Source organism: Equus quagga, chromosome 4, assembly GCF_021613505.1.
Source record: "Equus quagga isolate Etosha38 chromosome 4, UCLA_HA_Equagga_1.0, whole genome shotgun sequence".
Taxonomy (NCBI): Eukaryota; Metazoa; Chordata; class Mammalia; order Perissodactyla; family Equidae; genus Equus; species Equus quagga.
The window spans coordinates 35,319,333-35,337,580 of NC_060270.1; the positions used below are offsets into that span (position 1 = coordinate 35,319,333).

The window sequence follows — 18,248 nt, forward strand, 5'->3', positions numbered from 1 at the left end:
ACAGGTGTGAGGAATGCCTGATGAAATCAGTATAAACTTTTGCAAATGTGATAATACTAAGGAGGAGTAATTTTCCCTGTAACGCAAGATTTTAAATGATGCTTCTGGCAGATACAGCTCCTTGCCGCTTTGGAACTAGACGGGTTTTGGTTCTGGTCTATTTTGGTCATTTTTTTTCAAAGGACTTTGTTTTAGTTGCCTATACATAATGAATGTTGATTTACTGAAGTTCAGAACAATACAACCCTTGCTGCTTAAAAAAAACTGCATGACTCTTTAAGCCCCAGATGTTTTCAACTGTAGCCCTAACCCAGGCCTGTTGATAAAAACAAAACACAATATATTTAGTCATCCAACTTTAAAATACAGTACTACCCACGCTGCAACATGCTATCACGAGCACTCAGAAGAACATCTAATTCAGAAGATCAACCTAAGTTCTGATAACTGGAAAAACTGGCTCTTAAATTTCTATGTTTGTCTATTATATTTGATACAGTATCTGGTTATAAATACCACTTGTATGTCTTTTCAAAATTTCATTTATTTATTTGAAAATTATTATCATGCCAGGGACTGTGACAAAAACTAATACCAAGAGACAGAGTGGACGTGGCCCTCAGTGATGTTGCTCCTCACGCCCCTGTAATGTTCAAATCCAGATTTGAGGGAATGCCAGACATTTTTGAGAATGGCAGTCAGAGATCTTTCTTGTCTCATCCAAAAACCTACTAGAACTCTCCTGGGATCATAAGAAACTGAAGAAAATACTAAATCAGAAAAGTGACCAACCATTTAGTCTCCCTTGAGTCCTTAAGGTGAAATCAATCAACAATTAACACCTAATTGTTGAGTGTTTTCTTTAGGTTTAGCACTGCGAATTATGCTACACCCTGAGGAGGAGTTCCAGAGTCTCTTAAAAGGAAATAATCAAGGGCTAAACTCTGGTTTATGTCACAATTGCTGAAGGGGTTTCAAGGTAAGACAGCTTCATAGCCTAAAATCCAGTCAAAATCCAGACCCACATTGCCTGCAACCCCACAATGTATTTCTAGTAAATGCTGTGCTTACCACATTTGCATATACTTACTAAATACCATTAATAACTAATAAATGAGTCAAAGATCCAAAACGTGCACATTAACAAAGTTTTGCATATCAACACAGAGCACACTCTTCTGGTTAAGATAAACTTTTCTACTTACCTGAGATCTAAAATTAGACAACCTAGGGCCAGCCCAGTGGCACAGCGATTAGGTGTGCACCCAGCAGCCCAGAGTTCACCGGGTCAGATCCGAGCTGCAGATATGGCACCATTTAACAACCCATGCTGTGGTAGGCGTCCCACATATAAAGTAGAGGAAGATGGGCGTGGATGTTAGCTCAGGGCCAGTCTTCCTCAGCAGAAAGCCAAGGATTGGCGGTAGATGTTAGCTGAGGGCTAACCTTCCTCAAAAAAAAAATAAAATAAAATTAGACAGCCATCTCAAAGTCAACTACAAATCGTTCTTTGCTGACCTGGAGCAGATGAGGCCTAAAATTTATACTGCAAATGATGCTAAAAATCTAATTCTTTCCCTATGTCAGCCACCTAGTTTAGTTTTGCTCTTCAATAGGCCCAGCTGACAATTTTAAAGCCATCTAGCAATTGTAAACCAGTGTTCACCAGAGGAAACAAAGAGTTAGTACAAATTTGTCAGTTGGACATGGAAAAATAACAAAACCTTGAGTACGCTTTATGCTGGTAGTGACATCTTCCTCTAGAAAGTACCATATATTCTCTACATTCAGGGGATATTGTGTGAATCTTCGGGTTCTTACATTATTTTAAGTCTATCAGTTGATATTAAGTGATAGCTACCCATTTAAAGCAGTGTCTTGATAAACTACTGATAGGTAAAAGTTTGTTAAGTTATGTGTTTTGGATCTTTAACTCATTTATTGCTTATTAATGTCATTTATTACTAAACCACGGTATAATACATGGTGTCCTTTCATCTATAGTTTAAATGTTTAAAAAGAATTCCTTCGAGCTGGATGGAGACAGCCAGACAGCTGTGCTACTCGCTTCTTTATTATTCAGTTGCTGGAGGAAATTAGAGGCTAGATTCTGCTTGAACATAAGCAGTGTTCCCCGAGGCAATTTGGAAGGTGGCACTCACAGCCACGTTTTTCACAGTGACTTTTATCACCGTTTGTATGAAGATAAGTAAAGACGTTAATAGAGTTGAAGAAGATGGAGAAAATTGAGGAGGACCTCAATTTTAAACTCTGTTGTGTAACCAAGATATGGAGGTTTTTCTAGCTCTACCCTTGTGAAGAGTAAAATGAAAGTACATTATTGTGCTTCAAGTCAGTCCATCTAAAACTGTGGTATGCATAAAAATCAGTGGGAAGACCTACTTGAAATGCAGATGCCTGTGGACTCTGCCCTCCCATCCAGATTCAGTAGATCTGTTCTGAGGCAAAATTCTAAACCTGAAGAAAAGTTGCAAGAATAAAGCAATGAACACCAAATGTTTGTCACACTTACCAATTGTTCACAGTTTACTACATTTGTTCTCTCTCATATTTATCACTTTTTCTGAACTTTCTGAAAGTCACAGACGTATTAGTGACCGCTTCTAATCAGCACTACGTCCTAAAAACAAAGATATTCTTCTTTCATAAAACCGCAAAAATATCGCTGTACCCCTCCAATTTGCTAATGATACAATAATATCTACAAACCTATGCTCAACATTTCTCAAATGGCCCAGTAATGTTTTTTAGCCTTTTAAAAAAAGAATCTAATATCCAAGCAAAGATCACACATTATAATTAGTGATCCTGAATCTTTAGTTTCTTTTAAGCTAGAAAGTACCCTCCCCCGCTTTGGAGAAGATATTTTCTCATCAGAAATTCTATTACATATATACGTGTGTGTAAGTAATGTGTGTGTTGCGTGCTTGTGTGTCTTGTGACCTTGTTAATCTGGTTTGGGCTGTTTTTTTTGTCTTTTATTACATTGACATTTTTGAAGATTCCAGACCAGTTTGGTTTTGTCTCTTTGAATTTGTTGATTGTTCTCTCATTAGTGATTCAGTTTCAACGTTTGGCAAGAATGTTACTTATAGATGCCGAAGCATCCTCCATCCCTCACATCAGGAGGCAGTGAAGTTAGATTTCCTATTACCCCCAGGTGATTTTGATTCACGTTAGTCTACAGACAACACTTTTAAAAAACCTTCTTTTAAAACCTTTTGAAATTTTGTGCTTTATTTGAAGTCATGAAACTTTGTTAGAGTTCTGTGTTATCAGCTCTAATCCTTTATTTGAATGCTAAAACCATCAACAACAAACAAGTAGCTATTAAGGTCTGTAGCATGGTGCTGAGTCCTTACAGACATCAAGAAAATGCAAAAGGGCCTCCTTCTCAATTTGGGTCCAACGGAGAAAATAAGATAAGCATGTGAAAACAACTTGGAACAATTCTCAATCAGGTAATCGAAGATTAGAAAATTTGGCAATATTCAGTGGGAAAACACATACTCTTCTGTTGGTGGGAGTTTAAATTAGTTTAACATTTTTGAGGATATTTTGGCAATATGAAGAATTAGAATGCACGTATCCTTTGAGCAATTTCAGTTAGGAGTTTTATCCTATGCATATAATAACACAAGAACCCAGGACTCTGTGTCCTGTCTTGTCCCCCGACCCCGCCCTGACAATGAACAAGGACATTCAATCCTTTCTCATTATTTTAATAGCAAAAAAGCTAAAAAAAAAAAAACCCTAAATGTCTATCAGAGGGAGATTGGTTGCTAAATTGTATGCCAAGCATATTACTTAGCCATTAAAAACGTTGAGGTCCACTTTCACTTCTGGGAAGGCAGAATAGACCCACTTTTCCCTATTTCTTCTGCTAGGTACTATGAAAACCCTGGCCATTATATGTAAAACAAACACCAAAAGACTGAGAGGTGGAGAAAAGAAGGTGGACTGGCTAGTCACCTGGAGATGGACATAGTGTTGAGTTCTCTGGGTTTTCCTCTTGCCTCATATATCCCGGGTTGGAACTGAAGTTAGCAACCCAGAAAAGCTAATGAGCACAGACTAAAAAAAATGCTCCAACAAAAGTCTACTCTCTCTATCCAGAGGCCCAAGAGAGGGGCGTCCTAGGAAGACAGAAGAGCTTTAGAAAATAATCACTCTATTCCAGCCAAACACCATAGAAAAAAACTGTGGTCCTACCTACACCCATGCCAGCAAAGGCCTAGCAGGAAGCCTGTAAGTCCACCCATGCAAGGCTGTAATGAGGTGGCCCAACATCCCTACCACAGCCACGGTGTCAGGAAAGACCACAGGGGAGTCTGGACGTCCATTCCCATGGGGCAGCAACAAGGACACTCTTTCCCCTCCCACTGGGGTGGTGTCAGAGGAGGCCTAGTGGCAAATTAGGACATGAGGACTTTCACCATCACACAGTAGCAGGGAGGCCACCCATTGCTTTGCCAGTGGAGATCATACTGGGAGCTGGAACTCCCACCCCCACCCAGCAGTAACAGAGAGCACCCCCCTCAAGGGTCCACCAAGGCCAGCAGGGAACCTGGACTTCAGCCTCCTCCTGGCAGTACAGTGGCAGTGCCAGAGCAGTGCCTGAGAAAGGCAGCTGAAACAAAAGATTTAAATAAGATCTACTGAGCATGTGAAAAGATGTTCAACCTCATGAATCAGAGAAGTGCAAACAAAAACCACAATAAGATACCACTTCATACCCATTAGGATGGTTTATCATCAAAAAAGAAAACTCCATGGAAAATAACAAGTGTTGGCAAGGTTGTGGAGAAATTGAAACCCTTGCACATACTGCTGGGGATGTAAAATGGTGCAGCCGCTGCGAAAAACAGTATGGCAATTCTTCAAAAAATGAAACATAGAATTACCATATGATCCGCAAATTCCACTTCTGGGTTGTCTCAGTCCATTTGGGCTGCTACGACAAAATATTACAAACTAAGAGCTTATAAACAACAGAAATTTATTTCTCTCAGTTCTGCAAGCTGGAAGTCCCTGATCAGAGCGCCAGCATGGTCCAGTTCTGGTGAAGGGTTGCAGACTGCTGACTTCTCACTGTGTCCTCAGATGGTGGAAGGGGCTGGGGAGCTCTCTGGAGTCCCTCTTATAAGGTCATTAATCTCATTTATGAGGGCTCCATCCTTATGACCTAATCACATCCCAATGGCACCACCTCGTAATACCATCACTCTGGGCATCAGGGTTTCAATATATGAATTTTGGGGGGACACAAACATTCAGACCACAGCGTGGATATGGACCTAAAAGAATTGAAAGCAGGGACTCAAACAGATATTTGTCCGCCAACGTTCATAGCTGCATTATTCACGATAGCCAAAAGGTGAAAACAAATGTGGTATATAAATGTCATCAACAGATGAGTGAATAAACAATTGTGGTATATGCATACAACAGAATATTATTTAGCCTTAAAATGGAAGGAAATCTGATGTGTGCTACAACGTGGATGAACCTTAAAGATGTGTTAAGTGAAATGAGCCAAACTGTACAATTCCACAAATATGAAGTACCTAAAATAGTCAAATTCATAGAGACCAGGTTGAATAGGGGTTACCAGGAGCTGGGGGGTGGAGGGGAATGGGGCATTATTGTTTAATGGGTACAGAGTTTTAGTGTGGGATGATGAACAAGTTTTGGAGATGAATGGTGGTGGTGATAGCAATGCAACGTTGTGAACGGACTGAATGCCATCAAACTGTACACTTAAAAATGGTTAAAATGGTAAATATTATGTTATGCATATTTTACCACAACAAAAAATTAAGAACTTTTCTAGTCATTTAAATTAATCTATTAGAACTACCTAACACATGGTCATTAGTTTACTGATCAAAAAAAAACAATATGCTGAGGGAAAAAAAGGATCTAGAGTCACATAATACAAGTGCCCACGTTTCAGTAGAAGATCGCTTGTTATACCAAGAGTCATGAAGATCTCAAACTGAATGAAAAAGACAACAGATGCCAACCCTGAGGTAACACAGCTATTAGAATTATCTGATCAAGATTTCAAAGCAGTCGTGATAAGAATGCTTCAGTGACCAATTATGAACACACTTGAGACAAATGAAAAAATAGAAAAATTGATAAATTGGACTTCCTCACAATTAAAAACTTTTACTTTTTTTTTTCCTCCAGTGGCACATGGATTTTCTTGGCCTAAAACTGGGATACACGGAGGAGGAATCCTTACCCATGATGTGTTTGAGGGGTGAAGTTGTAGATATAATCTGATGGTTGTATCTGTACAGGGATCTGGGGGCAGGGAGGAGTCCAGGGGCTGGGTACAGAGTCTGGGGATGCATGGGGCATAGGAAGGATGACCAGAGATGGTTAGCGTGTTCCATCTGCTTTTGCAAGGACAGGGCACCACCAGGCTGCAGGAACCCTGTCTGGGTGGGCTGAAAGTGGCTGTGCATGACATAAGGCTGTGGCTATGACTAAGACAGGAAATGCTGAGCATGTGCTCCGGGGGCGCTGTGTGGGCCCTTAGTGAGGTGGGGACTGAGCAGTCCCATAAGTACCACCTGAGCTGCCTTAGAATTGCCTATACTCTCGGGTCCCTGTAAAACCAGCTGTTGAGTCTGTGTGGTTCTGGGTGGTAAGCACTTGGGGGTCCAAACATCTGTTTGGCTTTGTTGGCTGCCATGAGAGGGCCAGGTCGATTGAGTCCTCCAGGTCTCCAACAGGCCAAGGAGGTGAGTTCCCATGTGGCAGTCAGGCTCTGCCGGTACACAGCTGATGTCAGAGTGATCATGCCACTCTGCAACTTTTGCCTCCATTTTTCTTCCTCATGGAAAAATTCCTTTCTCTTGAGCTGTAGGAAAAGCTGGTGCTTCTCTTCCTGTCAGGCCAAAAGTTTCTCTGGCAACTTTAGAATTTGTTCCTTGTTTCCTCTGGTGACATTCTCACTTCCAGCTCCTTTTTCTTCATTTTCTCCTGCTCTTCCTTCATCTTCTGTCTCATCATCTTGTCCACCTCTTCTGCCTCGTGCCACTTGTGCTCCCACTCCATCATGATGTGCTGGTGCAGAGTCTTGGCCATGGTGTTGGAAAGCTCGGGGTGCTTCAGGATGCAGGTGTGGTGCTGGGTGCCCAGCTCTCTCACTGACTGCCAGACCTGGGATGGGGCCTTCGGGGAGGCAGGTATTCAGGGAGGACAGAGCCTGGCCCAGGCAGAAGCCCAACCTGCCAGCTACTGGCCCCCAGGGCACCACCGACAGCCCTGCCAGCAACCAAGCCTCCACTTCTTGCAAGGGAAAGCCTTTGCTCTCTGAAATGCTCTATTAAAAGGATGAAAAGAGAAGCTATGGAGAGGGAGAAAATACTTGCAAACCACATATCTGACAAAGCACTAGTGTCTAGAATATATTAAAACTCAAAAACTCAATAGAAAAAAACAATCCTATTAGAACATAAGCAAAAGACATGAAGAGACATTTCACCAAAGAGGGTATATAGATGGCAAATAAGCATGTGAAAAGATGTTTAACATCGGTAACCATTTGAGAAATGTTAAAAAACCCAAAATGAAGTATTACTGTATACTTATTAGCATGGCTAAAATAAAAAATAGTGACAACATCAAATTCTGGCAAGGATGCGGAGCAACTATATCCCTCATACATTGCTAGTGGGCACGTAAAATGGTACAGCCACACTGGAAAACAGTTTGGCAGTTTCTTACAAAACTAACTGCACAGTTACCATATGATGCAGCAGTTTCACTCCTGGGCATTTATCTGAGAGAAATGAAGACTTATGTTCTCACAAAGACTTGTACGTGAATGTTCATAGCAACTTTATTTACAATAGTCAAAAGCTGGAAACAATCAGATGGCTTTCAAAGGGTGAACGGTTAAGCTGTACTACGTCAATACCATGGACTACTACTCAGTGATGAAAAGAAAGGATCTGTTTATTGATACACACACAACCAGCATGAATCTCTAGACTTTTATGCTGACTGAAAAAAGCCAATCTCAAAAGGTTACAAACTGTATGATTCCATTTATATAACAAAAAGGCAAAATTATAAAAATGGAGAACAGGTTAGTGGTTGCCAGGGGTTAAGGAGTGAGTGCAGGCAGGGGAGAAGTGGATGTGGCTATAAAAAGGCAACAAGGGAGATTCTCATTGTGATGGAAGTGTTCTTATCTTGACTGTATCCCTGTCAATATCCTGGTGGTGATATAGTATTGTAGTTTTCCAAGCTGTTACTTACCATTGGGGGATTCTGAGGGGAGAGTACATGCACTATTTCTTACAACTGCATGTGAATCTACAATTATGCCAAAATACAAATTAAAAGTTTCGTTAAAAAATAATGAGGGGCTGGCCCCGTGGCCGAGTGGTTAAGTTCGTGCCCTCCGCTTCAGTGGCCCAGCGTTTCGCTGGTTTGGATCCTGGGCGCCGACACGGCACTACTGATCAGGCCTCGCTGAGGCAGCATCCCAGATGCCACAACTAGAAGGACCCACAACTAAAATATACAACTATATACTGGGGGGATTCGGGGAGAAAAAGCAGGAAAAAAAAAAGAAGATTGGCAACAGTTGTTAGCTCAGGTGCCAATCTTTAAAAAAAAAAAATAATGAGAATAATTGCTAAATGTAACATGGTGTTCTGGGTTGGATCCTGGTACAATAAAATGACAGTGGAAAACAGCAACAATGAAGTCACTAGATCTATGCATACCAATAGGGAAAGATGTTCAAGATATATTGTAAATGGAAAAAAGCTCATTGGAGAACATTATATTTACTTATTTATTTATTTATTTTGAGGAAGATTAGGCCTGAGATAACTGCTGTCAATCCTCATCTTTTTGCTGAGGAAAACTGGCCCTGAGCTCACATCCATACCTATCTTCCTCTACTTTATGCGTGGGATGCCTGCCACAGCATGGCAGGCCAAGCGGTGCCGTGTCCACACCTGGGATCCGAACTGGCGAACCCTGGGCCTCCGAGAAGCGGAACATGTGAACTTAACCACTGTGCCACCAGGCCGGCCCCGAAGAACATTATATTTAGTAAGATCCTATCTGTGTTGAAAATGGGTAGATATATGCATAAGTTCTATGCAGAGAACCATGTTGCCTTAGTTTTTTGGGCTGCCATAACAAAGTGCCATAGACTGGATGGCTTAAACAACAGGAATTTATTTCTCACAGTTCTGGAGACTAGAAATGCGAGACCAAGGTGCCAGCAGGGTCTGTGTCTGGTGACAGCTCTCTCCTTCAGTGGCGGGCAGCCGCCTTCCTGCTGTGTCCTCACCTGGCGTTCCCTCAGTGTGTTCGGGTGGAGAATGAGAGAGAGAGAGGAGGCCAGCCCTCTGGTGTCTTTTCTATAGTTACTTCAACCAAACGTTTCTAGAGGGAAGCTGATTTCCTCCAGAGGGAGTGCCTAAGTGAGAGAGAAGAAAACTTTTATTTTACTTGACATACTATTGTTCGGTTTATACCTTTTTGTACCACGAGCATATATCACATCCACAACTTTAAAAATAATAATTGCAATATGATACAGAGTGAACTGTGTTCCTCCAAAAGTCGTATGTGGAAGCCCCAGCACCCAGTGCAACTGTATTTAGAGATGGGACCTTTAAAGAGGTATTTAAGGTCAAACGAAGTCATAAGTGTGGGGTTCTAATCCGATAGAGGGCATCCTCAGAAGAGGAAGAGACACTGGGGTCGGCCAGCACAGAGGCAAGGCCACGTGAGGAGACAGCGAGGAGGCACCTGTCTGCAAGCCAAGGAGAGAGGCCTCTGGAGAAACCAAACCTGTAGATGCCTTGATCTTGGACTCGCAGGCTCCAGAACTGTAGAAAATGAATGCCTATTGTTCAAGCCACACAGTGTGTGCTATTCTGGCGTAGCAGCTCTGGCAGACTAACGGATGGTCATTCTTCACGTTCAAGCAAATCTAACTATGTCTTGCTTGATGCAAAAGATATGTTAGGGCATGATTATTTTTTGATTATAAGAGCATTTCCTTACCAAATGGCTAAGAGGTTTATTTTTAAATAATTTATTATTATGTGATTTAATTTATAAAAGTTATGCCACTTTCTCCATCCCTTTCATGTCTTAAAATTTACTTATCCTCTATGGATCAGCTCAAAAGCCTCCTCTTCTACTATACGCTTCCTAATTACCCTAAATATGAAGTGCTTTCTTTCCTTGGACTCCCAAGGCCTTTCCGTTGTACCTCTCTTATGATATTCTTCATGTTCTGGCTTATAGTTTAATCTATGTCTCACCTCTTCTAAATTGTAAGCATCTTTTTTTTTTTTTTGAGGAAGATTGGCCCTGAGCTAACATCTGTGCCCAACTTCCTCCATTTTATATGTGGGACACCTGCCACAGCATGGCTTGATGAGCAGTGTGTAGGTCCATGCCCGGGATCCAGACTGGCAAACCCTGGCCCGCCAAAGCAGAGTGCGCGAATCGTAAGCATCTTGAGAGGAGGAATTATGTTTTATTCATCTTTGTATCTCCCACAACATGAAGCCCAATGCTTTGATGTTTGTGTTAGTTTCTATTGCTGCTGTAAATAATTACTACAAATTAATGGCTTAAAACAGCACAAATTTATTATCTTACAGTTCTGGAAGTCAGAAATCTGAAATAAGTCTTACAGGGCTAAAATCAAGGGGTCAGCCGAGCTGCGTTCTTTCTGGAGGCCCTAGGAGAGAATCTCTTCCTTGTCTTTTCCAGCTTCTAGAGGCTGCACACATTCCTTGGCTCCTGGCCACATCACTCTGCTTCCATTATGGTCACATTTCCTTCTCTAACTCTGACCCTCCTCCTTCCCTCTTATAAGGACTTGTGGTTACACTGGGTGCACCTGGATAATCCAGAATAATCTCCCACCTCAAGATCGTTAACTTAATCATATCTGCAAAATCCCTTTTGCCACATACAATAAAATATTCACAGGTGTGGGGGAATTAGGATGAGGCCATTTTTGGGGGGACATTATTCTGCCTGCCACAACGGCCAATAAACTGTGTTAAACAGTGAATAAAATAAGAACTGAGGGGGAGACAGTAAAGAAATTATTAGAATAGAATAGTTGATCCAGAAAAGCTTTGAAGAAGTTATGAATTTTGATCAAAAAACGGCACAATGATTTTTTTGTTTCTTTTACTTTTAGGTGAGACAAACTAATGAGGAGATGTTTTCATTGCCAGCAGCAATTCTTTACACATATAGGAAGCGCTCGGATATTTTTGAATGAATAAATGACTAACTAGAAGAATGAATGATAGGACTACAAGGATGAAGGAATAGTGTCTAGTTCCTACAGCATTGTAATGTGGATATTCTGTTTTAATTCCTTTTAGAGAGTCCACTTGCTATTCAGATTCAAAAAGGACACATACTGATGTTCCCTCCACCCTGGGTGACCGCTTTTATCGCCTGGACTCGTGGGCCTTCATTCACTTACTGAAATGGTGATGGTCTACAAAAGGCGCTTTGAACAAGGAGCAAACTGCCTGGGCTGTAAAACCAATGGCAGCTCCACTTGCAATTTTTTATCTTCCTTTTTTAATGCACAAACAATAAATTTCAAAAATAAAATTTCTCCTGACCCTACTACATTAAGGAACGAAGCTCATTGTGGAGAAACATTTCCTCCTGTCGCTGCCCCATTGGCTGCTTCGCTGTTTTTCCTTCTGCTGATGTGACTTGCGAATTTTGTGTGGCGACTTTGCCTGTACTTGAAGCTGGGCTCGGAGCATGGGCTGGGCGGCGGGGGTCCTTGCATTGGAAGCTGGGGTACAGTAGACATAGAAGTAAAGTAGCAGTTTATAGCCCTTATTTCCTCAGTGTAAATCCAGCTATTCCTCAGTTCTTCAGACTTCATAATTTTTGCCATACTTGAGTACCATCTGAGTTATTTACCTAATTTTTTAAAGTTGATTTGCATTTTCTTCGCTTGAGTGAAATCACAGGTTTAATTTGTTGTATTTTTCTAATACTGATTAAAATAATTACATAACTATCAAAATAAATACTGTGTGTGAATATACTCCATCTGAAATCTTTCTTTTTTTTTTTTTTGAGGAAGATTAGCCCTGAGCTAACATCTGCTGCCAATCCTTGTCTTTTTGCTGAGGAAGACTGGCCCTGAGCTAACATCCATGCCCATCCTTCTCTACTTTATATGTGGGACACCTACCACAGCATGTCTTGCTAAGGGGTGCATAGGTCTGTGCCCAGGATCTGAACCAGCGAACCCCAGGCCACCAAAGCAGAGCATGTGAACTTAACCACTATGCCACCAGGCCAGTGCCTGAAATCTTCTGACTGTTTGGGATACACTGGTATAGACAGATTTTAGGCCTGCGGAAATCTGTAGTCATTAGTCAAACCATGGCAGAGGCAAATTAGATCTTGGTTTCCAGTTTTGAATTCTGAATGATGGGCCTGCTGAAGTCAGTGAATAGCCAGATAAATAGTAATTGTCAGTTGTTTCTGGTGAAAATTATTTTTGATTATATCAATAGGACTTTGGCAAAAAAAAAAAAAAAGAAAAAAATACCAACCTCCTAGAACTGCCAGTCTGCATCTTCCTGACTCCCATTGAAAGGCTGCGGGGAGGCGTAACAAGGTGACGCTCTCTGAGACCCTCTCCGCATGCCAAGGCCTTGAGTCCTCCCTGAAGGGAGGAGAGGGTCAAGGGGCAGGGCCTCCTTGCTGGAGGCTTGTATTTTTATTTTCCTTTAACATCCTTTTGAAAAGTAACTTTAAAATTTTACACTTAGCCTTGATCTAAATAAAAGAAATTATATAAGTTAAAATATCTTTCAATAAGCTTTTGGGGCAAGAAACCTATTATGGCAAATATTTGAAATCTTGAAAGTATTAGGCTGGTCATTATCCTCCGCAGTAAGTTGAGGAGTTAGGGATCAAGAATATGTACAATCTGGTGATATCAGGGATAAGGAGATCAGACCAGTGGAGGAAAGTTCTTATTTAATTGTAATTTATAAGGCTCTGTCTCTTGTTACATCCAATAAGAAACACCTAAAATTTTCCTGAGATGTCTAGCCCTTCTTACCTGTTTTTCCTAGGCTATTCATTCACGTTTAATCTCCTTTCTATTGCAAAGCAAATACAATTTTGCAGGGGTTTTTTTAATCTACAGAACATGTTTGCAATAGAAAATGGCATTTGTCTGCTTACCCTGTTGACGAACTTTAATAGCCTTGATTTAATATGACCTATCTTTCTGTGTAAACTGATGTCTCTCTGTTAGTCAATTAAAAAAACCTCAGACCCCGTGTCTAGCTGTCTTTTTGCTGGCTGTGCAAGTGAAATAAAAATGGTGGTGCTAACAAATTTAAATCTAAACACACTTCAAATCCTGGTTCCTGGACAAGGTGGTGCAGTGGCAAACTCGGCTGGCAAACTCCCTCCAGAAGGCACAGGAGAAGCTCCAGTCTGAACCCCTGACTCAATAAAGGAAGCGAAGGCAGAAGGTCCTCGGTGGCCTTCAGTGGGAAGCTTCCTGTCTTTCTTGCCTAGTTTAATTTGGGATCAGCTGCTGCATCTGTTAGACTCACTAAAATAGATAATGAAAGGGAAATCTATTAAATGAACTAAATGAGGTTCCTAGGTTAACAAGTACAGTCAGGGAGTGCATTTTCACATGAATGCAGATGAATCAGATCAAAGGCTGTCTGATTAGATAGATGTTTACCTGTGGGCAGTGGGAATCACTGTGGGATAGACGCTCAACAGAGTACACATTGAGGCATAATTACTAAATTTTCCTCTGGGGCACCTATTTTCCTACTTTGGCTGCCTTTTTTCTTTGCAGTGACCCTGGTTCCTAGAGGTAAAAAATGTGGAAGGGGTTGGATACTACAGAGATTAAGTGTTTTATCTCAAAATGCTTGCATTGGAATGTTTCGCTGGAGTGAATTGAGATGAGAGTTCCCCTGGCAATCCCTTAAGCTAACTAGTGTGAAGTGAGGTTTCAGAGCTTCCCAGGGAACTCTGCATAGTTTGTGGGTCTGGGGGATTCTTTAGGCTCCTAGGGGCATCAATGACCCCACCTTTGCTCCGTCCTGCCTTCCCCCTTCAAATGGGGATTTTTGTCCCTATATATTAAAGTCTTGACTTTTGGTTCAAGTTAGAATATTGATGTCTAACCTCTGCCCTCTCTTGAAAGTTCACTAAAATAATGGCAAAAAGTCTTGTTCAAAAGATCTAAATGCTCAAGAGAATTGGAAAAGGGACAATAATCTACAAAGCTTCTTAAATTGGAAAGCAAATGGGAAAATGATGATGAAATTAGCAGATGGGAGAAAGCTTACTCCTCAGCTGGGACTTGGGAAAGCTAATGATGAAGCCAGGTAACAGAGGGTTACTGTAAATATTCAGTAAGACCTTTTGACCTTGTTCCCAACACAGACATAAATGAAAAGAAGTTAATCTAGTCAATTTCCTGTTTTCTTGTTTAACGTGAGGAGTGACTCAAAGGTCACAAGGATTTATGAGCTTGTTTTACAGAAGAAGAAGAATGCCTTCAAGGAAGTTACAGTCACCAGATAACCAGCCCCCAGCTGCCACTGAGTCCAGAAGTCATATTGCTCAAGGACTTATCTGGAGTGAAAGAAACATGGATTACCACTTTGTTTCTTCAAATCTCCTCCTGCCAAGCCCCTTAGCCCTATAAAACCTCCTGCTTTCTTCTCTTGTTAATGCAGATTTGAGAGAACCTATCCTCCTGCCTTCTCATTTTGGCCAATTTGAATAAAGTTTTCTGTTTCCAAGCACTGATGTCTCAGTGATTGGCTTACTGCGCATCAGACACATGAACTTGAGATTAAGAGGTTTGGTATCATTAAGCAACCTCATTTATACTGTAGGACAACCAAAAGACTCAGGAATTGGTAGGACCATGTTACTTTGGACATGGGGATGTGAGACTAAAACATGAACACATTGAAAATCTGCTGAAAATGCAGTTAGAAACTGCCAAAGCAGAAAGGAGCAAACACATTTCTACCCTAGGACACCTCCAGACTCTGCTGAATTCCAGCAGGGCAGACTAAGTACCAGCTCTCTGCCAGTTCTGGTATAGAACCCTGTGGCTGCAGAGAAAACTCAGGGTTAAAAATGGAGAAAGTGACATTTCAGGCTGAAAGGATCAGAAAAGTCCACAGGCCAATTAAACCTTATGGTGACCAGGAAATCCTGAGTTTCCTTTCAAGAATGGGGATTCCTTGAATACGAAGAGGTGAGGAAGAAGAATCATGTATGGTCAAAAGCAATTGCCCAGGGTCTCAAGCGTGGGGTCATAAAGAAGAGTGGCAACAATGTCTCCAGGTGCTCATAAATTTGCAGGATTTGTACTCTACCATTCATAATGCCAATCAGAGGCCAAGGAGTGAATCCTGGCCCTGTCCTGACAGACAGGCCCACCACGGGATCCTGGAATATAGATGGGAGGACAATGTCTTCTCAGATCCTCCCTGTGCACATGGGGCCAACCTCCCACCTCTTGAGTGTTAGTGCTAGGCCTGTACCAATCATATTCCCTTTGGGGAGTTTCTCTCCCCGGCTCCCCCCCCAACATGTGATCTACATGGAGGATTCTCAGGTACCCGAATGGGAGCCCTGGAACATGAACACTCCAAGGTCAAGTACATTCCTGTTTCTTCCCTTTCTCCCAGGAGCCTCCAGCTCCCAGCAGCAGCCAACCTCCTCTGACTCTGATTCAGATCCTGAACTTAAAGAAAATTAGAACCTGGATCCCAATTTTGTCTGAAAGACAAAGGAATAGTACAATTCTACACAGCCATGACTCCTTTTCCCCAGCCCAATGTAATGAGGATAAATACAAAATTAAATTAGAAAAAAAATAAAAAAGCAGTTAGACTTAAGGAATTCCTTCCTGTATTCCATGTAGGTAGACAACTTTCTCTCCTTCACTCTGACTACTCTGGGAGTCTGTTCCTCAAAGATAGTGAAATAGTAGTCTCTGGATTGAGGGCCCTCATGAAGCAGTAACTGAAATTTGGTTGTCCACGTAGAGAATTGTGGTTTTACCACCTCATATAGTTAGACTTGGGGAAGGGTCACGTTCACTCTCAAAGATTTACCTACTATCTCATAAAGAGGATTCGGCTCTGCCACAGTGACTCACTTTTCTGTTTTATCTGCTGCTACACCATCAGGCCAAGGCCTACCACAAGTGTACACTAGACAACCTATTCTGTTAGTGTTGGCACCAAATCAAGAGTTCTGTTAGGATTACGGTAAATTTAACATTCAAGTAGGAATATTGTGTAGGCAGTCGTATATATGAGTCTGGGGACCTGGGATGTGATGGGGAGGAAAAGAAATCAGATCATAAAGTCTCTGTCTAGGAGTCAATGGCATACGTATGACAAAATCATTGGACTGGATAGTGTCACCTAGAGATTATAAAAGACTAGGTGGCAGACTGAGTCCAGAGCAATCAACAATTAAAGGTCAGCAAAGGAGTGAGAGTCCACAAGAAGTCTGGGGAGAGGCCAATGAACTAGGAGGAAAAAGAGGGGAGTGTGATAAACCAAGAGAACAAAGGGTTGCAAGGAAGGTGTGCTCAACTGTTCAAATGCTACTGAAACATTGGGTCCACGACTACTAAGAGTTGACCACTGGGTTTGCAAGATGAACGTTATTGGCAAGGTTGACTGGAGCAATTTCAGTGGTAGGCATGAAAACTTGATTTGTGTGGATTAAAGAGAAATTGGGGAGTTAAGGTTCCACATGTAGTGGACTGATATGATCTGAAAATCCACTTGTAATAACTCCCAGAAATGCTAGATAAATTATAACAAGAATTATTTTAAATTCATAGCTGAACTTGAAAGGAAAAAGGGCTATTGCAGATACCCAAAATGAAGAAGGAAGTGAAAACAGGACTAGTAAGCTTACAAGCTAACTCTATGGCTACTTAAGGGCTAATTGGTTTCCGTAATCTAGGGGCTTCATTTTTAAAAAATTAGCTTTTTATTTTGGAACAATTTTAGGTTTGCAGAAAAGTTGCACAGAGTTCCTAAACATACCCCTCACTCAATTTCCCCCACTGTTAACATCTAAGATTCCAGTTCCTCATAGAGACTTGGAATTTTAATTTATTCTACCAGTGAAGTCCCCCAAACCCCAAACTGAGAATTTAACATAAAAATGTGTCCCAACATAGTCACCCCCCAAGACTCTTGGCAGAAGTCAACAGAACATGGATCTGCTGGGACTCTTTTTCACCCAGGGCACAATGAGTTCTCTCAGGAAAAAGCAAGCCCTGCTACAGATGAGCTCATAATCAAAACATACATGGAAACAATTCACCATGCATGAGTGTCAGTACTTATAACAAGCAGTGGGATTCAGTGGCTGTGAATTTGGGACAATAGAAAGACTATCTGAAAGACAATATGATATAAGAACATTTAAAATGACTAAGACATAGAATAATCGAATCCCTAAGAAAAGAATAAGACACTATACAAAGAGGAACAATTTGGAAGGAGGATGGGTGGTGGGTGAAGAGACCTCCTCCTTCTCCTCTCCAGTCTTTGTCTCCCCCTCCCCTCCCCTCCCCTGTCCTCTCCTCCTCTTCCTTTTTAAACACCATAAATGTGGGAGAAGAGCCAAAAATCCTTTTCTAGCTTAATAAAAAAAATTCCCAAGTATTTATGTCTTTCATGAAAAAAAAAAGACAGTAATTTAAATATTATTGCCAGACCACTAATTTACTAAGAATGACAACCAGCAAGAAATCAAAATTTCAGATAAAGGCAACTTATACAAGACACAACAGCAATCTCTAAGCTAATGTAGTTCCAACTCATCATACAATTTTTCAGCCCCTAATTCCATCAAAGTCTACTAATCCATTTATGTAGGTCCCAGCTCTCAGGGGGAGTACAGTTTGACGGCTTATTTTTGCCTACAAGATTTTATCCTTGTGATTTCAGTGTTACAAAATATCTACTAGGGGTCCCTTAATGTGAAGGTTTTTGCAGGCATCACTTCCACTGGGACGTCTTCATCTTTTGTGTCACAAATACTTTCCTCACTATGTTGATAGGTTCACCTTCACAAACTCCTCTGGCTGCATACCCAGTCTTGAGAATGGCAGCAGTATCAACATCCCCCATGGGCAT

At 41.3% G+C, this 18,248-nt stretch overlaps 1 pseudogene; it reads right to left on the minus strand.

The window, feature by feature from the left end:
* Nucleotides 1–6,267: 6,267 nt before the first annotated feature.
* Nucleotides 6,268–18,248, minus strand: LOC124238650 (G protein pathway suppressor 2-like; annotated as a pseudogene).